This window comes from Amia ocellicauda, unplaced genomic scaffold (genome assembly GCF_036373705.1).
Source record: "Amia ocellicauda isolate fAmiCal2 unplaced genomic scaffold, fAmiCal2.hap1 HAP1_SCAFFOLD_109, whole genome shotgun sequence".
Lineage (NCBI taxonomy): Eukaryota > Metazoa > Chordata > Actinopteri > Amiiformes > Amiidae > Amia > Amia ocellicauda.
Window position 1 is genome coordinate 35,672 of NW_027102674.1, and position 24,240 is coordinate 59,911.

A 24,240-nucleotide genomic window follows, 5' to 3' on the forward strand; every position below is an offset into this window, starting at 1 on the left:
GTGCGTTAGCTGGGGTGCCACACCAGACCGGAACTATATTTTACAAAACGAACACATTGTCTTGATAATACAGCTGTAATTGTGTGCCTGACACGCCAGTCAAGCGCAATCTTGAGAAGGTGTGCATTTCAGTAAGGATTTCAATTGACATGCAGTATGAAACTGAAAGGAGGTTGCATCACTATGATGCATAACATTGCATGTATTGTATTTTCAAGTGTGTGCATTCATCCTGTTGTCATTTTGTTTTGAAAGCAGAAGAATCATTCAACAGGTTGCTGAGACAAATGTAAACCAGTAAAACATATGAAGAGAAACAAACCTTGAATATAAGTTCAGTTGTTTAAACATTTGACAAACTATGGTGAGGGGGTAAGAAAACACACAAATCCAGCAGCTCCTGTATTTCAATACACCAGAACCCAATATTATTGGCGAGTCGGGTAGTCCATCATCACAGTTCGAGGGCAGGCATCATTTCAGTAATTTCATCCCGTTGCATTCACATCCGTGCCTTGAATGAGATTGAATGTGATCTTTGCTCTCAAGTATGTTCCCAAGTTTTACACTTTCGTGCTTTGCATGAATGGGAATGGAACCGTGTGTGTTGAATGAGGCTCCTTGTGAGCACTGAACTTTGTCCGGTGGAGTTCCTTTTTGTGTTGCTGTAATTGTGTCATTTCTCGATGAGAAAGATTAGGCAACATTTAGTCACTTCTAGCCATGATGCTCAATTTATTTACGAATGTACCCTAGTTACTAGGGACCGTTTACGTTGGAGAACAAGATCTATTGTATGCCTGTGTATTTGGGGAAGTCAAATCTGAAATAATGATGAAATTGCGTGTATCCAAAGTTAAAACTCGTGATTTGTCGCCCTCTGGCGTGTAAAAGATGCAAAAGCTTACAGCACCTGGTATTCCCAGGCGGTCTCCCATCCAAGTACTGACCAGGCCCGAGCCTGCTTAGCTTCCGAGATCGGACGAGATCGGGCGTATTCAGGCTAGTATGGCCGTAAGCCAGGGAGGCTATCCCTGACGCTCTACTTAAAGGGAAGGCAATATCCGTTTCTGCCGCTCATACTTGCAGTTGAACTGTCTCTCTACTCTAAAGTCCGGGACACACCAGCGCGCCGCAGACAGTCCCTGCTAACACGAAACGTTGTGGCAACGTTGTGCGTTAGCTGGGGTGCCACACCAGACCGGAACTATATATTACAAAACGAACACATTGTCTTGATAAAACAGCTGTAATTGAGTGCCTGACACGCCAGTCAAGCGCAATCTTGAGAAGGTGTGCATTTCAGTAAGGATTTCAATTGACATGCAGTATGAAACTGAAAGGAGGTTGCATCACTATGATGCATAACATTGCATGTATTGTATTTTCAAGTGTGTGCATTCATCCTGTTGTCATTTTGTTTTGAAAGCAGAAGAATCATTCAACAGGTTGCTGAGACAAATGTAAACCAGTAAAACATATGAAGAGAAACAAACCTTGAATATAAGTTCAGTTGTTTAAACATTTGACAAACTATGGTGAGGGGGTAAGAAAACACACACATCCAGCAGCTCCTGTATTTCAATACACCAGAAGCCAATATTATTGGCGAGTCGGGTAGTCCATCATCACAGTTCGAGGGCAGGCATCATTTCAGTTATTTCATCCCGTTGCATTCACATCCGTGCCTTGAATGAGATTGAATGTGATCTTTGCTCTCAAGTATGTTCCCAAGTTTTACACTTTCGTGCTTTGCATGAATGGGAATGGAACCGTGTGTGTTGAATGAGGCTCCTTGTGAGCACTGAACTTTGTCCGGTGGAGTTCCTTTTTGTGTTGCTGTAATTGTGTCATTTCTCGATGAGATAGATTAGGCAACATTTAGTCACTTCTAGCCATGATGCTGAATTTATTTACGAATGTACCCTAGTTTCTAGGGACCGTTTACGTTGGAGAACAAGATCTATTGTATGCCTGTGTATTTGGGGAAGTCAAATCTGAAATAATGATGAAATTGCGTGTATCCAAAGTTAAAACTCGTGATTTGTCGCCCTCTGGTGTGTAAAAGATGAAAAAGCTTACAGCACCTGGTATTCCCAGGCGGTCTCCCATCCAAGTACTAACCAGGCCCGAGCCTGCTTAGCTTCCGAGATCGGACGAGATCGGGCGTATTCAGGCTAGTATGGCCGTAAGCCAGGGAGGCTGTCCTTGACCCTCTACTTAAAGGGAAGGCAATATCCGTTTCTGCCGCTCATACTTGCAGTTGAACTGTCTCTCTACTCTAAAGTCCGGGACACACCAGCACGCTGCAGACAGTCCCTGCTAACACGAAACGTTGTGGCAACGTTGTGCGTTAGCTGGGGTGCCACACCAGACCGGAACTATATTTTACAAAACGAACACATTGTCTTGATAATACAGCTGTAATTGAGTGCCTGACACGCCAGTCAAGCGCAATCTTGAGAAGGTGTGCATTTCAGTAAGGATTTCAATTGACATGCAGTATGAAACTGAAAGGAGGTTGCATCACTATGATGCATAACATTGCATGTATTGTATTTTCAAGTGTGTGCATTCATCCTGTTGTCATTTTGTTTTGAAAGCAGAAGAATCATTCAACAGGTTGCTGAGACAAATGTAAACCAGTAAAACATATGAAGAGAAACAAACCTTGAATATAAGTTCAGTTGTTTAAACATTTGACAAACTATGGTGAGGGGGTAAGAAAACACACAAATCCAGCAGCTCCTGTATTTCAATACACCAGAACCCAATATTATTGGCGAGTCGGGTAGTCCATCATCACAGTTCGAGAGCAGGCATCATTTCAGTAATTTCATCCCGTTGCATTCACATCCGTGCCTTGAATGAGATTGAATATGATCTTTGCTCTCAAGTATGTTCCCAAGTTTTACACTTTCGTGCTTTGCATGAATGGGAATGGAACCGTGTGTGTTGAATGAGGCTCCTTGTGAGCACTGAACTTTGTCCGGTGGAGTTCCTTTTTGTGTTGCTGTAATTGTGTCATTTCTCGATGAGAAAGATTAGGCAACATTTAGTCACTTCTAGCCATGATGCTCAATTTATTTACGAATGTACCCTAGTTACTAGGGACCGTTTACGTTGGAGAACAAGATCTATTGTATGCCTGTGTATTTGGGGAAGTCAAATCTGAAATAATGATGAAATTGCGTGTATCCAAAGTTAAAACTCGTGATTTGTCGCCCTCTGGTGTGTAAAAGATGCAAAATCTTACAGCACCTGGTATTCCCAGGCGGTCTCCCATCCAAGTACTGACCAGGCCCGAGCCTGCTTAGCTTCCGAGATCGGACGAGATCGGGCGTATTCAGGCTAGTATGGCCGTAAGCCAGGGAGGCTGTCCTTGACCCTCTACTTAAAGGGAAGGCAATATCCGTTTCTGCCGCTCATACTTGCAGTTGAACTGTCTCTCTACTCTAAAGTCCGGGACACACCAGCACGCTGCAGACAGTCCCTGCTAACACGAAACGTTGTGGCAACGTTGTGCGTTAGCTGGGGTGCCACACCAGACCGGAACTATATATTACAAAACGAACACATTGTCTTGATAAAACAGCTGTAATTGAGTGCCTGACACGCCAGTCAAGCGCAATCTTGAGAAGGTGTGCATTTCAGTAAGGATTTCAATTGACATGCAGTATGAAACTGAAAGGAGGTTGCATCACTATGATGCATAACATTGCATGTATTGTATTTTCAAGTGTGTGCATTCATCCTGTTGTCATTTTGTTTTGAAAGCAGAAGAATCATTCAACAGGTTGCTGAGACAAATGTAAACCAGTAAAACATATGAAGAGAAACAAACCTTGAATATAAGTTCAGTTGTTTAAACATTTGACAAACTATGGTGAGGGGGTAAGAAAACACACAAATCCAGCAGCTCCTGTATTTCAATACACCAGAACCCAATATTATTGGCGAGTCGGGTAGTCCATCATCACAGTTCGAGGGCAGGCATCATTTCAGTAATTTCATCCCGTTGCATTCACATCCGTGCCTTGAATGAGATTGAATGTGATCTTTGCTCTCAAGTATGTTCCCAAGTTTTACACTTTCGTGCTTTGCATGAATGGGAATGGAACCGTGTGTGTTGAATGAGGCTCCTTGTGAGCACTGAACTTTGTCCGGTGGAGTTCCTTTTTGTGTTGCTGTAATTGTGTCATTTCTCGATGAGAAAGATTAGGCAACATTTAGTCACTTCTAGCCATGATGCTCAATTTATTTACGAATGTACCCTAGTTACTAGGGACCGTTTACGTTGGAGAACAAGATCTATTGTATGCCTGTGTATTTGGGGAAGTAAAATCTGAAATAATGATGAAATTGCGTGTATCCAAAGTTAAAACTCGTGATTTGTCGCGCTCTGGTGTGTAAAAGATGCAAAAGCTTACAGCACCTGGTATTCCCAGGCGGTCTCCCATCCAAGTACTGACCAGGCCCGAGCCTGCTTGGCTTCCGAGATCGGACGAGATCGGGCGTATTCAGGCTAGTATGGCCGTAAGCCAGGGAGGCTGTCCCTGACGCTCTACTTAAAGGGAAGGCAATATCCGTTTCTGCCGTTCATACTTACAGTTGAACTGTCTCTCTACTCTAAAGCCCGGGACACACCAGCGTGCCGCAGACAGTCCCTGCTAACACGCCACGTTGTGGCAACATTGTGGCAACGTTGTGCGTTAGCTGGGGTGCCACACCAGACCGGAACTATATTTTACAAAACGAACACATTGTCTTGATAAAACAGCTGTAATTGAGTGCCTGACACGCCAGTCAAGCGCAATCTTGAGAAGGTGTGCATTTCAGTAAGGATTTCAATTGACATGCAGTATGAAACTGAAAGGAGGTTGCATCACTATGATGCATAACATTGCATGTATTATATTTTCAAGTGTGTGCATTCATCCTGTTGTCATTTTGTTTTGAAAGCAGAAGAATCATTCAACAGGTTGCTGAGACAAATGTAAACCAGTAAAACATATGAAGAGAAACAAACCTTGAATATAAGTTCAGTTGTTTAAACATTTGACAAACTATGGTGAGGGGGTAAGAAAACACACAAATCCAGCAGCTCCTGTATTTCAATACACCAGAAGCCAATATTATTGGCGAGTCGGGTAGTCCATCATCACAGTTCGACGGCAGGCATCATTTCAGTAATTTCATCCCGTTGCATTCACATCCGTGCCTTGATTGAGATTGAATGTGATCTTTGCTCTCAAGTATGTTCCCAAGTTTTACACTTTCGTGCTTTGCATGAATGGGAATGGAACCGTGTGTGTTGAATGAGGCTCCTTGTGAGCACTGAACTTTGTCCGGTGGAGTTCCTTTTTGTGTTGCTGTAATTGTGTCATTTCTCGATGAGACAGATTAGGCAACATTTAGTCACTTCTAGCCATGATGCTCAATTTATTTACGAATGTACCCTAGTTACTAGGGACCGTTTACGTTGGAGAACAAGATCTATTGTATGCCTGTGTATTTGGGGAAGTCAAATCTGAAATAATGATGAAATTGCGTGTATCCAAAGTTAAAACTCGTGATTTGTCGCCCTCTGGTGTGTAAAAGATGCAAAAGCTTACAGCACCTGGTATTCCCAGGCGGTCTCCCATCCAAGTACTAACCAGGCCCGAGCCTGCTTAGCTTCCGAGATCGGATGAGATCGGGCGTATTCAGGCTAGTATGGCCGTAAGCCAGGGAGGCTGTCCTTGACCCTCTACTTAAAGGGAAGGCAATATCCGTTTCTGCCGCTCATACTTGCAGTTGAACTGTCTCTCTACTCTAAAGTCCTGGACACACCAGCACGCTGCAGACAGTCCCTGCTAACACGAAACGTTGTGGCAACGTTGTGCGTTAGCTGGGGTGCCACACCAGACCGGAACTATATTTTACAAAACGAACACATTGTCTTGATAATACAGCTGTAATTGAGTGCCTGACACGCCAGTCAAGCGCAATCTTGAGAAGGTGTGCATTTCAGTAAGGATTTCAATTGACATGCAGTATGAAACTGAAAGGAGGTTGCATCACTATGATGCATAACATTGCATGTATTGTATTTTCAAGTGTGTGCATTCATCCTGTTGTCATTTTGTTTTGAAAGCAGAAGAATCATTCAACAGGTTGCTGAGACAAATGTAAACCAGTAAAACATATGAAGAGAAACAAACCTTGAATATAAGTTCAGTTGTTTAAACATTTGACAAACTATGGTGAGGGGGTAAGAAAACACACAAATCCAGCAGCTCCTGTATTTCAATACACCAGAACCCAATATTATTGGCGAGTCGGGTAGTCCATCATCACAGTTCGAGGGCAGGCATCATTTCAGTAATTTCATCCCGTTGCATTCACATCCGTGCCTTGAATGAGATTCAATGTGATCTTTGCTCTCAAGTATGTTCCCAAGTTTTACACTTTCGTGCTTTGCATGAATGGGAATGGAACCGTGTGTGGTGAATGAGGCTCCTTGTGAGCACTGAACTTTGTCCGGTGGAGTTCCTTTTTGTGTTGCTGTAATTGTGTCATTTCTCGATGAGAAAGATTAGGCAACATTTAGTCACTTCTAGCCATGATGCTCAATTTATTTACGAATGTACCCTAGTTACTAGGGACCGTTTACGTTGGAGAACAAGATCTATTGTATGCCTGTGTATTTGGGGAAGTCAAATCTGAAATAATGATGAAATTGCGTGTATCCAAAGTTAAAACTCGTGATTTGTCGCGCTCTGGTGTGTAAAAGATGCAAAAGCTTACAGCACCTGGTATTCCCAGGCGGTCTCCCATTCAAGTACTGACCAGGCCCGAGCCTGCTTAGCTTCCGAGATCGGGCGTATTCAGGCTAGTATGGCCGTAAGCCAGGGAGGCTGTCCCTGACGCTCTACTTAAAGGGAAGGCAATATCCGTTTCTGCCGCTCATACTTGCAAATGAACTGTCTCTCTACTCTAAAGTCCGGGACACACCAGCGCGCCGCAGACAGTCCCTGCTAACACGAAACTTTGTGGCAACGTTGTGGCAACGTTGTGCGTTAGCTGGGGTGCCACACCAGACCGGAACTATATTTTACAAAACGAACACATTGTCTTGATAAAACAGCTGTAATTGAGTGCCTGACACGCCAGTCAAGCGCAATCTTGAGAAGGTGTGCATTTCAGTAAGGATTTCAATTGACATGCAGTATGAAACTGAAAGGAGGTTGCATCACTATGATGCATAACATTGCATGTATTATATTTTCAAGTGTGTGCATTCATCCTGTTGTCATTTTGTTTTGAAAGCAGAAGAATCATTCAACAGGTTGCTGAGACAAATGTAAACCAGTAAAACATATGAAGAGAAACAAACCTTGAATATAAGTTCAGTTGTTTAAACATTTGACAAACTATGGTGAGGGGGTAAGAAAACACACAAATCCAGCAGCTCCTGTATTTCAATACACCAGAACCCAATATTATTGGCGAGTCTGGTAGTCCATCATCACAGTTCGAGGGCAGGCATCATTTCAGTAATTTCATCCCGTTGCATTCACATCCGTGCCTTGAATGAGATTGAATGTGATCTTTGCTCTCAAGTATGTTCCCAAGTTTTACACTTTCGTGCTTTGCATGAATGGGAATGGAACCGTGTGTGTTGAATGAGGCTCCTTGTGAGCACTGAACTTTGTCCGGTGGAGTTCCTTTTTGTGTTGCTGTAATTGTGTAATTTCTCGATGAGAAAGATTAGGCAACATTTAGTCACTTCTAGCCATGATGCTCAATTTATTTACGAATGTACCCTAGTTACTAGGGACCGTTTACGTTGGAGAACAAGATCTATTGTATGCCTGTGTATTCGGGGAAGTCAAATCTGAAATAATGATGAAATTGCGTGTATCCAAAGTTAAAACTCGTGATTTGTCGCCCTCTGGTGTGTAAAAGATGCAAAAGCTTACAGCACCTGGTATTCCCAGGCGGTCTCCCATCCAAGTACTGACCAGGCCCGAGCCTGCTTAGCTTCCGAGATCGGACGAGATCGGGCGTATTCAGGCTAGTATGGCCGTAAGCCAGGGAAGCTGTCCCTGACGCTCTACTTAAAGGGAAGGCAATATCCGTTTCTGCCGCTCATACTTGCAGTTGAACTGTCTCTCTACTCTAAAGTCCGGGACACACCAGCGCGCCGCAGACAGTCCCTGCTAACACGAAACGTTGTGGCAACGTTGTGCGTTAGCTGGGGTGCCACACCAGACCGGAACTATATATTACAAAACGAACACATTGTCTTGATAAAACAGCTGTAATTGAGTGCCTGACACGCCAGTCAAGCGCAATCTTGAGAAGGTGTGCATTTCAGTAAGGATTTCAATTGACATGCAGTATGAAACTGAAAGGAGGTTGCATCACTATGATGCATAACATTGCATGTATTGTATTTTCAAGTGTGTGCATTCATCCTGTTGTCATTTTGTTTTGAAAGCAGAAGAATCATTCAACAGGTTGCTGAGACAAATGTAAACCAGTAAAACATATGAAGAGAAACAAACCTTGAATATAAGTTCAGTTGTTTAAACATTTGACAAACTATGGTGAGGGGGTAAGAAAACACACAAATCCAGCAGCTCCTGTATTTCAATACACCAGAACCCAATATTATTGGCGAGTCGGGTAGTCCATCATCACAGTTCGAGGGCAGGCATCATTTCAGTAATTTCATCCCGTTGCATTCACATCCGTGCCTTGAATGAGATTGAATGTGATCTTTGCTCTCAAGTATGTTCCCAAGTTTTACACTTTCGTGCTTTGCATGAATGGGAATGGAACCGTGTGTGTTGAATGAGGCTCCTTGTGAGCACTGAACTTTGTCCGGTGGAGTTCCTTTTTGTGTTGCTGTAATTGTGTAATTTCTCGATGAGAAAGATTAGGCAACATTTAGTCACTTCTAGCCATGATGCTCAATTTATTTACGAATGTACCCTAGTTACTAGGGACCGTTTACGTTGGAGAACAAGATCTATTGTATGCCTGTGTATTCGGGGAAGTCAAATCTGAAATAATGATGAAATTGCGTGTATCCAAAGTTAAAACTCGTGATTTGTCGCCCTCTGGTGTGTAAAAGATGCAAAAGCTTACAGCACCTGGTATTCCCAGGCGGTCTCCCATCCAAGTACTGACCAGGCCCGAGCCTGCTTAGCTTCCGAGATCGGACGAGATCGGGCGTATTCAGGCTAGTATGGCCGTAAGCCAGGGAAGCTGTCCCTGACGCTCTACTTAAAGGGAAGGCAATATCCGTTTCTGCCGCTCATACTTGCAGTTGAACTGTCTCTCTACTCTAAAGTCCGGGACACACCAGCGCGCCGCAGACAGTCCCTGCTAACACGAAACGTTGTGGCAACGTTGTGCGTTAGCTGGGGTGCCACACCAGACCGGAACTATATATTACAAAACGAACACATTGTCTTGATAAAACAGCTGTAATTGAGTGCCTGACACGCCAGTCAAGCGCAATCTTGAGAAGGTGTGCATTTCAGTAAGGATTTCAATTGACATGCAGTATGAAACTGAAAGGAGGTTGCATCACTATGATGCATAACATTGCATGTATTGTATTTTCAAGTGTGTGCATTCATCCTGTTGTCATTTTGTTTTGAAAGCAGAAGAATCATTCAACAGGTTGCTGAGACAAATGTAAACCAGTAAAACATATGAAGAGAAACAAACCTTGAATATAAGTTCAGTTGTTTAAACATTTGACAAACTATGGTGAGGGGGTAAGAAAACACACAAATCCAGCAGCTCCTGTATTTCAATACACCAGAACCCAATATTATTGGCGAGTCGGGTAGTCCATCATCACAGTTCGAGGGCAGGCATCATTTCAGTAATTTCATCCCGTTGCATTCACATCCGTGCCTTGAATGAGATTGAATGTGATCTTTGCTCTCAAGTATGTTCCCAAGTTTTACACTTTCGTGCTTTGCATGAATGGGAATGGAACCATGTGTGTTGAATGAGGCTCCTTGTGAGCACTGAACTTTGTCCGGTGGAGTTCCTTTTTGTGTTGCTGTAATTGTGTCATTTCTCGATGAGAAAGATTAGGCAACATTTAGTCACTTCTAGCCATGATGCTCAATTTATTTATGAATGTACCCTAGTTACTAGGGACCGTTTACGTTGGAGAACAAGATCTATTGTATGCCTGTGTATTTGGGGAAGTCAAATCTGAAATAATGATGAAATTGCGTGTATCCAAAGTTAAAACTCGTGATTTGTCGCCCTCTGGTGTGTAAAAGATGCAAAAGCTTACAGCACCTCGTATTCCCAGTCGGTCTCCCATCCAAGTACTGACCAGGCCCGAGCCTGCTTAGCTTCCGAGATCGGACGAGATCGGGCGTATTCAGGCTAGTATGGCCGTAAGCCAGGGAGGCTGTCCCTGACGCTCTACTTAAAGGGAAGGCAATATCCGTTTCTGCCGTTCATACTTACAGTTGAACTGTCTCTCTACTCTAAAGCCCGGGACACACCAGCGCACCGCAGACAGTCCCTGCTAACACGCCACGTTGTGGCAACATTGTGGCAACGTTGTGCGTTAGCTGGGGTGCCACACCAGACCGGAACTATATATTACAAAACGAACACATTGTCTTGATAAAACAGCTGTAATTGAGTGCCTGACACGCCAGTCAAGCGCAATCTTGAGAAGGTGTGCATTTCAGTAAGGATTTCAATTGACATGCAGTATGAAACTGAAAGGAGGTTGCATCACTATGATGCATAACATTGCATGTATTGTATTTTCAAGTGTGTGCATTCATCCTGTTGTCATTTTGTTTTGAAAGTAGAAGAATCATTTTTGCTGAGGTTGCTGAGACAAATGTAAACCAGTAAAACATATGAAGAGAAACAAACCTTGAATATAAGTTCAGTTGTTTAAACATTTGACAAACTATGGTGAGGGGGTAAGAAAACACACAAATCCAGCAGCTCCTGTATTTCAATACACCAGAACCCAATATTATTGGCGAGTCGGGTAGTCCATCATCACAGTTCGAGGGCAGGCATCATTTCAGTAATTTCATCCCGTTGCATTCACATCCGTGCCTTGAATGAGATTGAATGTGATCTTTGCTCTCAAGTATGTTCCCAAGTTTTACACTTTCGTGCTTTGCATGAATGGGAATGGAACCGTGTGTGTTGAATGAAGCTCCTTGTGAGCACTGAACTTTGTCCGGTGGAGTTCCTTTTTGTGTTGCTGTAATTGTGTCATTTCTCGATGAGAAAGATTAGGCAACATTTAGTCACTTCTAGCCATGATGCTCAATTTATTTACGAATGTACCCTAGTTACTAGGGACCGTTTACGTTGGAGAACAAGATCTATTGTATGCCTGTGTATTTGGGGAAGTCAAATCTGAAATAATGATGAAATTGCGTGTATCCAAAGTTAAAACTTGTGATTTGTCGCCCTCTGGTGTGTAAAAGATGCAAAAGCTTACAGCACCTGGTATTCCCAGGCGGTCTCCCATCCAAGTACTGACCAGGCCCGAGCCTGCTTAGCTTCCGAGATCGGACGAGATCGGGCGTATTCAGGCTAGTATGGCCGTAAGCCAGGGAGGCTGTCCCTGACGCTCTACTTAAAGGGAAGGCAATATCCGTTTCTGCCGTTCATACTTACAGTTGAACTGTCTCTCTACTCTAAAGCCCGGGACACACCAGCGCGCCGCAGACAGTCCCTGCTAACACGCCACGTTGTGGCAACATTGTGGCAACGTTGTGCGTTAGCTGGGGTGCCACACCAGACCGGAACTATATATTACAAAACGAACACATTCTCTTGATAAAACAGCTGTAATTGAGTGCCTGACACGCCAGTCAAGCGCAATCTTGAGAAGGTGTGCATTTCAGTAAGGATTTCAATTGACATGCAGTATGAAACTGAAAGGAGGTTGCATCACTATGATGCATAACATTGCATGTATTGTATTTTCAAGTGTGTGCATTCATCCTGTTGTCATTTTGTTTTGAAAGCAGAAGAATCATTCAACAGGTTGCTGAGACAAATGTAAACCAGTAAAACATATGAAGAGAAACAAACCTTGAATATAAGTTCAGTTGTTTAAACATTTGACAAACTATGGTGAGGGGGTAAGAAAACACACAAATCCAGCAGCTCCTGTATTTCAATACACCAGAACCCAATATTATTGGCGAGTCGGGTAGTCCATCATCACAGTTCGAGGGCAGGCATCATTTCAGTAATTTCATCCCGTTGCATTCACATCCGTGCCTTGAATGAGATTGAATGTGATCTTTGCTCTCAAGTATTTTCCCAAGTTTTACACTTTCGTGCTTTGCATGAATGGGAATGGAACCGTGTGTGTTGAATGAGGCTCCTTGTGAGCACTGAACTTTGTCCGGTGGAGTTCCTTTTTGTGTTGCTGTAATTGTGTCATTTCTCGATGAGAAAGATTAGGCAACATTTAGTCACTTCTAGCCATGATGCTCAATTTATTTACGAATGTACACTAGTTACTAGGGACCGTTTACGTTGGAGAACAAGATCTATTCTATGCCTGTGTATTTGGGGAAGTCAAATCTGAAATAATGATGAAATTGCGTGTATCCAAAGTTAAAACTCGTGATTTGTCGCCCTCTGGTGTGTAAAAGATGCAAAAGCTTACAGCACCTGGTATTCCCAGGCGGTCTCCCATCCAAGTACTGACCAGGCCCGAGCCTGCTTAGCTTCCGAGATCGGACGAGATCGGGCGTTTTCAGGCTAGTATGGCCGTAAGCCAGGGAGGCTGTCCCTGACGCTCTACTTAAAGGGAAGGCAATATCCGTTTCTTCCGCTCATACTTGCAATTGAACTGTCTCTCTACTCTAAAGTCCGGGACACACCAGCGCGCCGCAGACAGTCCCTGCTAACACGAAACGTTGTGGCAACGTTGTGCGTTAGCTGGGGTGCCACACCAGACCGGAACTATATATTATAAAACGAACACATTGTCTTGATAAAACAGCTGTAATTGAGTGCCTGACACGCCAGTCAAGCGCAATCTTGAGAAGGTGTGCATTTTAGTAAGGATTTCAATTGACATGCAGTATGAAACTGAAAGGAGGTTGCATCACTATGATGCATAACATTGCATGTATTGTATTTTCAAGTGTGTGCATTCATCCTGTTGTCATTTTGTTTTGAAAGCAGAAGAATCATTCAACAGGTTGCTGAGACAAATGTAAACCAGTAAAACATATGAAGAGAAACAAACCTTGAATATAAGTTCAGTTGTTTAAACATTTGACAAACTATGGTGAGGGGGTAAGAAAACACACAAATCCAGCAGCTCCTGTATTTCAATACACCAGAACCCAATATTATTGGCGAGTCGGGTAGTCCATCATCACAGTTCGAGGGCAGGCATCATTTCAGTAATTTCATCCCGTTGCATTCACATCCGTGCCTTGAATGAGATTGAATGTGATCTTTGCTCTCAAGTATGTTCCCAAGTTTTACACTTTCGTGCTTTGCATGAATGGGAATGGAACCGTGTGTGTTGAATGAGGCTCCTTGTGAGCACTGAACTTTGTCCGGTGGAGTTCCTTTTTGTGTTGCTGTAATTGTGTCATTTCTCGATGAGAAAGATTAGGCAACATTTAGTCACTTCTAGCCATGATGCTCAATTTATTTACGAATGTACCCTAGTTACTAGGGACCGTTTACGTTGGAGAACAAGATCTATTGTATGCCTGTGTATTTGGGGAAGTCAAATCTGAAATAATGATGAAATTGCGTGTATCCAAAGTTAAAACTCGTGATTTGTCGCCCTCTGGTGTGTAAAAGATGCAAAAGCTTACAGCACCTGGTATTCCCAGGCGGTCTCCCATCCAAGTACTGACCAGGCCCGAGCCTGCTTAGCTTCCGAGATCGGACGAGATCGGGCGTATTCAGGCTAGTATGGCCGTAAGCCAGGGAAGCTGTCCCTGACGCTCTACTTAAAGGGAAGGCAATATCCGTTTCTGCCGCTCATACTTGCAGTTGAACTGTCTCTCTACTCTAAAGTCCGGGACACACCAGCGCGCCGCAGACAGTCCCTGCTAACACGAAACGTTGTGGCAACGTTGTGCGTTAGCTGGGGTGCCACACCAGACCGGAACTATATTTTACAAAACGAACACATTGTCTTGATAATACAGCTGTAATTGAGTGCCTGACATGCCAGTCAAGCGCAATCTTGAGAAGGTGTGCATTTCAGTAAGGATTTCAATTGACATGCAGTATGAAACTGAAAGGAGGTTGCATCACTATGATGCATAACATTGCATGTATTGTATTTTCAAGTGTGTGCATTCATCCTGTTGTCATTTTGTTTTGAAAGCAGAAGAATCATTCAACAGGTTGCTGAGACAAATGTAAACCAGTAAAACATATGAAGAGAAACATACCTTGAATATAAGTTCAGTTGTTTAAACATTTGACAAACTATGGTGAGGGGGTAAGAAAACACACAAATCCAGCAGCTCCTGTATTTCAATACACCAGAACCCAATATTATTGGCGAGTCGGGTAGTCCATCATCACAGTTCGAGGGCAGGCATCATTTCAGTAATTTCATCCCGTTGCATTCACATCCGTGCCTTGAATGAGATTGAATGTGATCTTTGCTCTCAAGTATGTTCCCAAGTTTTACACTTTCGTGCTTTGCATGAATGGGAATGGAACCGTGTGTGTTGAATGAGGCTCCTTGTGAGCACTGAACTTTGTCCGGTGGAGTTCCTTTTTGTGTTGCTGTAATTGTGTCATTTCTCGATGAGAAAGATTAGGCAACATTTAGTCACTTCTAGCCATGATGCTCAATTTATTTACGAATGTACCCTAGTTACTAGGGACCGTTTACGTTGGAGAACAAGATCTATTGTATGCCTGTGTATTTGGGGAAGTCAAATCTGAAATAATGATGAAATTGCGTGTATCCAAAGTTAAAACTCGTGATTTGTCGCCCTCTGGTGTGTAAAAGATGCAAAAGCTTACAGCACCAGGTATTCCCAGGCGGTCTCCCATCCAAGTACTGACCAGGCCCGAGCCTGCTTAGCTTCCGAGATCGGACGAGATCGGGCGTATTCAGGCTAGTATGGCCGTAAGCCAGTGAGGCTGTCCCTGACGCTCTACTTAAAGGGAAGGCAATATCCGTTTCTGCCGTTCATACTTACAGTTGAACTGTCTCTCTACTCTAAAGCCCGGGACACACCAGCGCGCCGCAGACAGTCCCTGCTAACACGCCACGTTGTGGCAACATTGTGGCAACGTTGTGCGTTAGCTGGGGTGCCACACCAGACCGGAACTATATATTACAAAACGAACACATTGTCTTGATAAAACAGCTGTAATTGAGTGCCTGACACGCCCGTCAAGCGCAATCTTGAGAAGGTGTGCATTTCAGTAAGGATTTCAATTGACATGCAGTATGAAACTGAAAGGAGGTTGCATCACTATGATGCATAACATTGCATGTATTGTATTTTCAAGTGTGTGCATTCATCCTGTTGTCATTTTGTTTTGAAAGCAGAAGAATCATTCAACAGGTTGCTGAGACAAATGTAAACCAGTAAAACATATGAAGAGAAACAAACCTTGAATATAAGTTCAGTTGTTTAAACATTTGACAAACTATGGTGAGGGGGTAAGAAAACACACAAATCCAGCAGCTCCTGTATTTCAATACACCAGAACCCAATATTATTGGCGAGTCGGGTAGTCCATCATCACAGTTCGAGGGCAGGCATCATTTCAGTAATTTCATCCCGTTGCATTCACATCCGTGCCTTGAATGAGATTGAATGTGATCTTTGCTCTCAAGTATGTTCCCAAGTTTTACACTTTCGTGCTTTGCATGAATGGGAATGGAACCGTGTGTGTTGAATGAGGCTCCTTGTGAGCACTGAACTTTGTCCGGTGGAGTTCCTTTTTGTGTTGCTGTAATTGTGTCATTTCTCGATGAGAAAGATTAGGCAACATTTAGTCACTTCTAGCCATGATGCTCAATTTATTTACGAATGTACCCTAGTTACTAGGGACCGTTTACATTGGAGAACAAGATCTATTGTATGCCTGTGTATTTGGGGAAGTCAAATCTGAAATAATGATGAAATTGCGTGTATCCAAAGTTAAAACTCGTGATTTGTCGCCCTCTGGTGTGTAAAAGATGCAAAAGCTTACAGCACCTGGTATTCCCAGGCGGTCTCCCATCCAAGTACTGACCAGGCCGGAGCCTGCTTAGCTTCCGAGATCGGACGAGATCGGGCGTATTCAGGCTAGTATGGCCGTAAGCCGGGGAGGCTGTCCCTGATGCTCTACTTAAAGGGAAGGCAATATCCGTTTCTGCCGCTCATACTTGCAGTTGAACTGTCTCTCTACTCTAAAGTCCGGGACACACCAGCGCGCCGCAGACAGTCCCTGCTAACACGAAACGTTGTGGCAACGTTGTGCGTTAACTGGGGTGCCACACCAGACCGGAACTATATTTTACAAAACGAACACATTGTCTTGATAATACAGCTGTAATTGAGTGCCTGACACGCCAGTCAAGCGCAATCTTGAGAAGGTGTGCATTTCAGTAAGGATTTCAATTGACATGCAGTATGAAACTGAAAGGAGGTTGCATCACTATGATGCATAACATTGCATGTATTGTATTTTCAAGTGTGTGCATTCATCCTGTTGTCATTTTGTTTTGAAAGCAGAAGAATCATTCAACAGGTTGCTGAGACAAATGTAAACCAGTAAAACATATGAAGAGAAACAAACCTTGAATATAAGTTCAGTTGTTTAAACATTTGACAAACTATGGTGAGGGGGTAAGAAAACACACAAATCCAGCAGCTCCTGTATTTCAATACACCAGAACCCAATATTATTGGCGAGTCGGGTAGTCCATCATCACAGTTCGAGGGCAGGCATCATTTCAGTAATTTCATCCCGTTGCATTCACATCCGTGACTTGAATGAGATTGAATGTGATCTTTGCTCTCAAGTATGTTCCCAAGTTTTACACTTTCGTGCTTTGCATGAATGGGAATGGAACCGTGTGTGTTGAATGAGGCTCCTTGTGAGCACTGAACTTTGTCCGGTGGAGTTCCTTTTTGTGTTGCTGTAATTGTGTCATTTCTCGATGAGAAAGATTAGGCAACATTTAGTCACTTCTAGCCATGATGCTCAATTTATTTACGAATGTACCCTAGTTACTAGGGACCGTTTACGTTGGAGAACAAGATCTATTGTATGCCTGTGTATTTGGGGAAGTCAAATCTGAAATAATGATGAAATTGCGTGTATCCAAAGTTAAAACTCGTGATTTGTCGCCCTCTGGTGTGTAAAAGATGCAAAAGCTTACAGCACCTGGTATTCCCAGGCGGTCTCCCATCCAAGTACTGACCAGGCCCGAGCCTGCTTAGCTTCCGAGATCGGACGAGATCGGGCGTATTCAGGCTAGTATGGCCGTAAGCCGGGGAAGCTGTCCCTGACGCTCTACTTAAAGGGAAGGCAATATCCGTTTCTGCCGCTCATACTTGCAGTTGAACTGTCTCTCTACTCTAAAGTCCGGGACACACCAGCGCGCCGCAGACAGTCCCTGCTAACACGAAACGTTGTGGCAACGTTGTGCGTTAGCTGGGGTGCCACACCAGACCGGAACTATATTTTACAAAACGAACACATTGTCTTGATAAAACAGCTGTAATTGAGTGCCTGACACGCCAGTCAAGCGCAATCTTGAGAAGGTGTGCATTTCAGTAAGGATTTCAATTGACATGCAGTATGAAACTGAAAGGAGGTTGCATCACTATGATGCATAACATTGCATGTATTGTATTTTCAAGTGTGTGCATTCATCCTGTTGTCATTTTGTTTTGAAAGCAGAAGAATCATTCAACAGGTTGCTGAGACAAATGTAAACCAGTAAAACATATGAAGAGAAACAAACCTTGAATATAAGTTCAGTTGTATAAACATTTGACAAACTATGGTGAGGGGGTAAGAAAACACACAAATCCAGCAGCTCCTGTATTTCAATACACCAGAACCCAATATTATTGGCGAGTCGGGTAGTCCATCATCACAGTTCGAGGGCAGGCATCATTTCAGTAATTTCATCCCGTTGCATTCACATCCGTGCCTTGAATGAGATTGAATGTGATCTTTGCTCTCAAGTATGTTCCCAAGTTTTACACTTTCGTGCTTTGCATGAATGGGAATGGAACCGTGTGTGTTGAATGAGGCTCCTTGTGAGCACTGAACTTTGTCCAGTGGAGTTCCTTTTTGTGTTGCTGTAATTGTGTCATTTCTCGATGAGAAAGATTAGGCAACATTTAGTCACTTCTAGCCATGATGCTCAATTTATTTACGAATGTACCCTAGTTACTAGGGACCGTTTACGTTGGAGAACAAGATCTATTGTATGCCTGTGTATTTGGGGAAGTCAAATCTGAAATAATGATGAAATTGCGTGTATCCAAAGTTAAAACTCGTGATTTGTCGCCCTCTGGTGTGTAAAAGATGCAAAAGCTTACAGCACCTGGTATTCCCAGGCGGTCTCCCATCCAAGTACTGACCAGGCCAGAGCCTGCTTAGCTTCCGAGATCGGACGAGATCGGGCGTATTCAGGCTAGTATGGCCGTAAGCCAGGGAGGCTGTCCCTGACGCTCTACTTACAGGGAAGGCAATATCCTTTTCTGCCGTTCATACTTACAGTTGAACTGTCTCTCTACTCTAAAGCCCGGGACACACCAGTGCGCCGCAGACTGTCCCTGCTAACACGCCACGTTGTGGCAACGTTGTGGCAACGTTGTGCGTTAGCTGGGGTGCCACACCAGACCGGAACTATATTTTACAAAACGAACACATTGTCTTGATAAAACAGCTGTAATTGAGTGCCTGACACGCCAGTCAAGCGCAATCTTGAGAAGGTGTGCATTTCAGTAAGGATTTCAATTGACATGCAGTATGAAACTGAAAGGAGGTTGCATCACTATGATGCATAACATTGCATGTATTGTATTTTCAAGTGTGTGCATTCATCCTGTTGTCATTTTGTTTTGAAAGCAGAAGAATCATTCAACAGGTTGCTGAGACAAATGTAAACCAGTAAAACATATGAAGAGAAACAAACCTTGAATATAAGTTCAGTTGTTTAAACATTTGACAAACTATGGTGAGGGGGTAAGAAAACACACAAATCCAGCAGCTCCTGTATTTCAATACACCAGAACCCAATATTATTGGCGAGTCGGGTAGTCCATCATCACAGTTCGAGGGCAGGCATCATTTCAGTAATTTCATCCCGTTGCATTCACATCCGTGCCTTGAATGAGATTGAATGTGATCTTTGCTCTCAAGTATGTTCCCAAGTTTTACACTTTCGTGCTTTGCATGAATGGGAATGGAACCGTGTGTGTTGAATGAGGCTCCTTGTGAACACTGAACTTTGTCCGGTGGAGTTCCTTTTTGTGTTGCTGTAATTGTGTCATTTCTCGATGAGAAAGATTAGGCAACATTTAGTCACTTCTAGCCATGATGCTCAATTTATTTACGAATGTACCCTAGTTACTAGGGACCGTTTACGTTGGAGAACAAGATCTATTGTATGCCTGTGTATTTGGGGAAGTCAAATCTGAAATAATGATGAAATTGCGTGTATCCAAAGTTAAAACTCGTGATTTGTCGCCCTCTGGTGTGTAAAAGATGCAAAAGCTTACAGCACCTGGTATTCCCAGGCGGTCTCCCATCCAAGTACTGACCAGGCCCGAGCCTGCTTAGCTTCCGAGATCGGACGAGATCGGGCGTATTCAGGCTAGTATGGCCGTAAGCCGGGGAAGCTGTCCCTGACGCTCTACTTAAAGGGAAGGCAATATCCGTTTCTGCCGCTCATACTTGCAGTTGAACTGTCTCTCTACTCTAAAGTCCGGGACACACCAGCGCGCCGCAGACAGTCCCTGCTAACACGAAACGTTGTGGCAACGTTGTGCGTTAGCTGGGGTGCCACACCAGACCGGAACTATATTTTACAAAACGAACACATTGTCTTGATAAAACAGCTGTAATTGAGTGCCTGACACGCCAGTCAAGCGCAATCTTGAGAAGGTGTGCATTTCAGTAAGGATTTCAATTGACATGCAGTATGAAACTGAAAGGAGGTTGCATCACTATGATGCATAACATTGCATGTATTGTATTTTCAAGTGTGTGCATTCATCCTGTTGTCATTTTGTTTTGAAAGCAGAAGAATCATTCAACAGGTTGCTGAGACAAATGTAAACCAGTAAAACATATGAAGAGAAACAAACCTTGAATATAAGTTCAGTTGTATAAACATTTGACAAACTATGGTGAGGGGGTAAGAAAACACACAAATCCAGCAGCTCCTGTATTTCAATACACCAGAACCCAATATTATTGGCGAGTCGGGTAGTCCATCATCACAGTTCGAGGGCAGGCATCATTTCAGTAATTTCATCCCGTTGCATTCACATCCGTGCCTTGAATGAGATTGAATGTGATCTTTGCTCTCAAGTATGTTCCCAAGTTTTACACTTTCGTGCTTTGCATGAATGGGAATGGAACCGTGTGTGTTGAATGAGGCTCCTTGTGAGCACTGAACTTTGTCCAGTGGAGTTCCTTTTTGTGTTGCTGTAATTGTGTCATTTCTCGATGAGAAAGATTAGGCAACATTTAGTCACTTCTAGCCATGATGCTCAATTTATTTACGAATGTACCCTAGTTACTAGGGACCGTTTACGTTGGAGAACAAGATCTATTGTATGCCTGTGTATTTGGGGAAGTCAAATCTGAAATAATGATGAAATTGCGTGTATCCAAAGTTAAAACTCGTGATTTGTCGCCCTCTGGTGTGTAAAAGATGCAAAAGCTTACAGCACCTGGTATTCCCAGGCGGTCTCCCATCCAAGTACTGACCAGGCCAGAGCCTGCTTAGCTTCCGAGATCGGACGAGATCGGGCGTATTCAGGCTAGTATGGCCGTAAGCCAGGGAGGCTGTCCCTGACGCTCTACTTACAGGGAAGGCAATATCCTTTTCTGCCGTTCATACTTACAGTTGAACTGTCTCTCTACTCTAAAGCCCGGGACACACCAGTGCGCCGCAGACTGTCCCTGCTAACACGCCACGTTGTGGCAACGTTGTGGCAACGTTGTGCGTTAGCTGGGGTGCCACACCAGACCGGAACTATATTTTACAAAACGAACACATTGTCTTGATAAAACAGCTGTAATTGAGTGCCTGACACGCCAGTCAAGCGCAATCTTGAGAAGGTGTGCATTTCAGTAAGGATTTCAATTGACATGCAGTATGAAACTGAAAGGAGGTTGCATCACTATGATGCATAACATTGCATGTATTGTATTTTCAAGTGTGTGCATTCATCCTGTTGTCATTTTGTTTTGAAAGCAGAAGAATCATTCAACAGGTTGCTGAGACAAATGTAAACCAGTAAAACATATGAAGAGAAACAAACCTTGAATATAAGTTCAGTTGTTTAAACATTTGACAAACTATGGTGAGGGGGTAAGAAAACACACAAATCCAGCAGCTCCTGTATTTCAATACACCAGAACCCAATATTATTGGCGAGTCGGGTAGTCCATCATCACAGTTCGAGGGCAGGCATCATTTCAGTAATTTCATCCCGTTGCATTCACATCCGTGCCTTGAATGAGATTGAATGTGATCTTTGCTCTCAAGTATGTTCCCAAGTTTTACACTTTCGTGCTTTGCATGAATGGGAATGGAACCGTGTGTGTTGAATGAGGCTCCTTGTGAACACTGAACTTTGTCCGGTGGAGTTCCTTTTTGTGTTGCTGTAATTGTGTCATTTCTCGATGAGAAAGATTAGGCAACATTTAGTCACTTCTAGCCATGATGCTCAATTTATTTACGAATGTACCCTAGTTACTAGGGACCGTTTACGTTGGAGAACAAGATCTATTGTATGCCTGTGTATTTGGGGAAGTCAAATCTGAAATAATGATGAAATTGCGTGTATCCAAAGTTAAAACTCGTGATTTGTCGCCCTCTGGTGTGTAAAAGATGCAAAAGCTTACAGCACCTGGTATTCCCAGGCGGTCTCCCATCCAAGTACTGACCAGGCCCGAGCCTGCTTAGCTTCCGAGATCGGACGAGATCGGGCGTATTCAGGCTAGTATGGCCGTAAGCCGGGGAAGCTGTCCCTGACGCTCTACTTAAAGGGAAGGCAATATCCGTTTCTGCCGCTCATACTTGCAGTTGAACTGTCTCTCTACTCTAAAGTCCGGGACACACCAGCGCGCCGCAGACAGTCCCTGCTAACACGAAACGTTGTGGCAACGTTGTGCGTTAGCTGGGGTGCCACACCAGACCGGAACTATATTTTACAAAACGAACACATTGTCTTGATAAAACAGCTGTAATTGAGTGCCTGACACGCCAGTCAAGCGCAATCTTGAGAAGGTGTGCATTTCAGTAAGGATTTCAATTGACATGCAGTATGAAACTGAAAGGAGGTTGCATCACTATGATGCATAACATTGCATGTATTGTATTTTCAAGTGTGTGCATTCATCCTGTTGTCATTTTGTTTTGAAAGCAGAAGAATCATTCAACAGGTTGCTGAGACAAATGTAAACCAGTAAAACATATGAAGAGAAACAAACCTTGAATATAAGTTCAGTTGTATAAACATTTGACAAACTATGGTGAGGGGGTAAGAAAACACACAAATCCAGCAGCTCCTGTATTTCAATACACCAGAACCCAATATTATTGGCGAGTCGGGTAGTCCATCATCACAGTTCGAGGGCAGGCATCATTTCAGTAATTTCATCCCGTTGCATTCACATCCGTGCCTTGAATGAGATTGAATGTGATCTTTGCTCTCAAGTATGTTCCCAAGTTTTACACTTTCGTGCTTTGCATGAATGGGAATGGAACCGTGTGTGTTGAATGAGGCTCCTTGTGAGCACTGAACTTTGTCCGGTGGAGTTCCTTTTTGTGTTGCTGTAATTGTGTCATTTCTCGATGAGAAAGATTAGGCAACATTTAGTCACTTCTAGCCATGATGCTCAATTTATTTACGAATGTACCCTAGTTACTAGGGACCGTTTACGTTGGAGAACAAGATCTATTGTATGCCTGTGTATTTGGGGAAGTCAAATCTGAAATAATGATGAAATTGCGTGTATCCAAAGTTAAAACTCGTGATTTGTCGCCCTCTGGTGTGTAAAAGATGCAAAAGCTTACAGCACCTGGTATTCCCAGGCGGTCTCCCATCCAAGTACTGACCAGGCCAGAGCCTGCTTAGTTTCCGAGATCGGACGAGATCGGGCGTATTCAGGCTAGTATGGCCGTAAGCCAGGGAGGCTGTCCCTGACGCTCTACTTAAAGGGAAGGCAATATCCTTTTCTGCCGTTCATACTTACAGTTGAACTGTCTCTCTACTCTAAAGCCCGGGACACACCAGTGCGCCGCAGACAGTCCCTGCTAACACGCCACGTTGTGGCAACGTTGTGGCAACGTTGTGCGTTAACTGGGGTGCCACACCAGACCGGAACTATATTTTACAAAACGAACACATTGTCTTGATAATACAGCTGTAATTGAGTGCCTGACACGCCAGTCAAGCGCAATCTTGAGAAGGTGTGCATTTCAGTAAGGATTTCAATTGACATGCAGTATGAAACTAAAAGGAGGTTGCATCACTATGATGCATAACATTGCATGTATTGTATTTTCAAGTGTGTGCATTCATCCTGTTGTCATTTTGTTTTGAAAGCAGAAGAATCATTCAACAGGTTGCTGAGACAAATGTAAACCAGTAAAACATATGAAGAGAAACAAACCTTGAATATAAGTTCAGTTGTTTAAACATTTGACAAACTATGGTGAGGGGGTAAGAAAACACACAAATCCAGCAGCTCCTGTATTTCAATACACCAGAACCCAATATTATTGGCGAGTCGGGTAGTCCATCATCACAGTTCGAGGGCAGGCATCATTTCAGTAATTTCATCCCGTTGCATTCACATCCGTGCCTTGAATTAGATTGAATGTGATCTTTGCTCTCAAGTATGTTCCCAAGTTTTACACTTTCGTGCTTTGCATGAATGGGAATGGAACCGTGTGTGTTGAATGAGGCTCCTTGTGAGCACTGAACTTTGTCCGGTGGAGTTCCTTTTTGTGTTGCTGTAATTGTGTCA

General features: G+C 43.4%; 19 non-coding genes and 1 pseudogene across 19 annotated transcripts; all 20 read right to left on the reverse strand.

The window, feature by feature from the left end:
- Positions 1–901: 901 nt before the first annotated feature.
- On the reverse strand, positions 902–1,020 carry LOC136720981 (5S ribosomal RNA). The gene has a single exon (XR_010805782.1). It is a non-coding gene; the product is annotated as a 5S ribosomal RNA (ribosomal RNA).
- Positions 1,021–2,075: 1,055 nt separating this feature from the next.
- Positions 2,076–2,194, reverse strand: LOC136720985 (5S ribosomal RNA). The gene has a single exon (XR_010805785.1). It is a non-coding gene; the product is annotated as a 5S ribosomal RNA (ribosomal RNA).
- A 1,055-nt stretch (positions 2,195–3,249) lies between these two features.
- LOC136720871 (5S ribosomal RNA) lies at positions 3,250–3,368 on the reverse strand. Its single transcript, XR_010805703.1, has one exon. It is a non-coding gene; the product is annotated as a 5S ribosomal RNA (ribosomal RNA).
- A 1,055-nt stretch (positions 3,369–4,423) lies between these two features.
- On the reverse strand, positions 4,424–4,542 carry LOC136720837 (5S ribosomal RNA). Its single transcript, XR_010805672.1, has one exon. It is a non-coding gene; the product is annotated as a 5S ribosomal RNA (ribosomal RNA).
- Positions 4,543–5,608: 1,066 nt separating this feature from the next.
- On the reverse strand, positions 5,609–5,727 carry LOC136720773 (5S ribosomal RNA). The gene has a single exon (XR_010805614.1). It is a non-coding gene; the product is annotated as a 5S ribosomal RNA (ribosomal RNA).
- A 1,055-nt stretch (positions 5,728–6,782) lies between these two features.
- On the reverse strand, positions 6,783–6,891 carry LOC136720967 (uncharacterized; annotated as a pseudogene).
- Positions 6,892–7,957: 1,066 nt separating this feature from the next.
- LOC136720982 (5S ribosomal RNA) lies at positions 7,958–8,076 on the reverse strand. The gene has a single exon (XR_010805783.1). It is a non-coding gene; the product is annotated as a 5S ribosomal RNA (ribosomal RNA).
- A 1,055-nt stretch (positions 8,077–9,131) lies between these two features.
- On the reverse strand, positions 9,132–9,250 carry LOC136720983 (5S ribosomal RNA). Its single transcript, XR_010805784.1, has one exon. It is a non-coding gene; the product is annotated as a 5S ribosomal RNA (ribosomal RNA).
- Positions 9,251–10,305: 1,055 nt separating this feature from the next.
- On the reverse strand, positions 10,306–10,424 carry LOC136720920 (5S ribosomal RNA). The gene has a single exon (XR_010805747.1). It is a non-coding gene; the product is annotated as a 5S ribosomal RNA (ribosomal RNA).
- Positions 10,425–11,493: 1,069 nt separating this feature from the next.
- On the reverse strand, positions 11,494–11,612 carry LOC136720986 (5S ribosomal RNA). Its single transcript, XR_010805786.1, has one exon. It is a non-coding gene; the product is annotated as a 5S ribosomal RNA (ribosomal RNA).
- A 1,066-nt stretch (positions 11,613–12,678) lies between these two features.
- On the reverse strand, positions 12,679–12,797 carry LOC136720792 (5S ribosomal RNA). Its single transcript, XR_010805631.1, has one exon. It is a non-coding gene; the product is annotated as a 5S ribosomal RNA (ribosomal RNA).
- A 1,055-nt stretch (positions 12,798–13,852) lies between these two features.
- LOC136720987 (5S ribosomal RNA) lies at positions 13,853–13,971 on the reverse strand. The gene has a single exon (XR_010805787.1). It is a non-coding gene; the product is annotated as a 5S ribosomal RNA (ribosomal RNA).
- A 1,055-nt stretch (positions 13,972–15,026) lies between these two features.
- LOC136720809 (5S ribosomal RNA) lies at positions 15,027–15,145 on the reverse strand. Its single transcript, XR_010805646.1, has one exon. It is a non-coding gene; the product is annotated as a 5S ribosomal RNA (ribosomal RNA).
- A 1,066-nt stretch (positions 15,146–16,211) lies between these two features.
- LOC136720860 (5S ribosomal RNA) lies at positions 16,212–16,330 on the reverse strand. Its single transcript, XR_010805693.1, has one exon. It is a non-coding gene; the product is annotated as a 5S ribosomal RNA (ribosomal RNA).
- A 1,055-nt stretch (positions 16,331–17,385) lies between these two features.
- Positions 17,386–17,504, reverse strand: LOC136720988 (5S ribosomal RNA). Its single transcript, XR_010805788.1, has one exon. It is a non-coding gene; the product is annotated as a 5S ribosomal RNA (ribosomal RNA).
- A 1,055-nt stretch (positions 17,505–18,559) lies between these two features.
- Positions 18,560–18,678, reverse strand: LOC136720831 (5S ribosomal RNA). The gene has a single exon (XR_010805666.1). It is a non-coding gene; the product is annotated as a 5S ribosomal RNA (ribosomal RNA).
- Positions 18,679–19,744: 1,066 nt separating this feature from the next.
- On the reverse strand, positions 19,745–19,863 carry LOC136720989 (5S ribosomal RNA). Its single transcript, XR_010805789.1, has one exon. It is a non-coding gene; the product is annotated as a 5S ribosomal RNA (ribosomal RNA).
- Positions 19,864–20,918: 1,055 nt separating this feature from the next.
- Positions 20,919–21,037, reverse strand: LOC136720832 (5S ribosomal RNA). Its single transcript, XR_010805667.1, has one exon. It is a non-coding gene; the product is annotated as a 5S ribosomal RNA (ribosomal RNA).
- A 1,066-nt stretch (positions 21,038–22,103) lies between these two features.
- Positions 22,104–22,222, reverse strand: LOC136720990 (5S ribosomal RNA). The gene has a single exon (XR_010805790.1). It is a non-coding gene; the product is annotated as a 5S ribosomal RNA (ribosomal RNA).
- Positions 22,223–23,277: 1,055 nt separating this feature from the next.
- LOC136720915 (5S ribosomal RNA) lies at positions 23,278–23,396 on the reverse strand. The gene has a single exon (XR_010805743.1). It is a non-coding gene; the product is annotated as a 5S ribosomal RNA (ribosomal RNA).
- Positions 23,397–24,240: the final 844 nt, after the last annotated feature.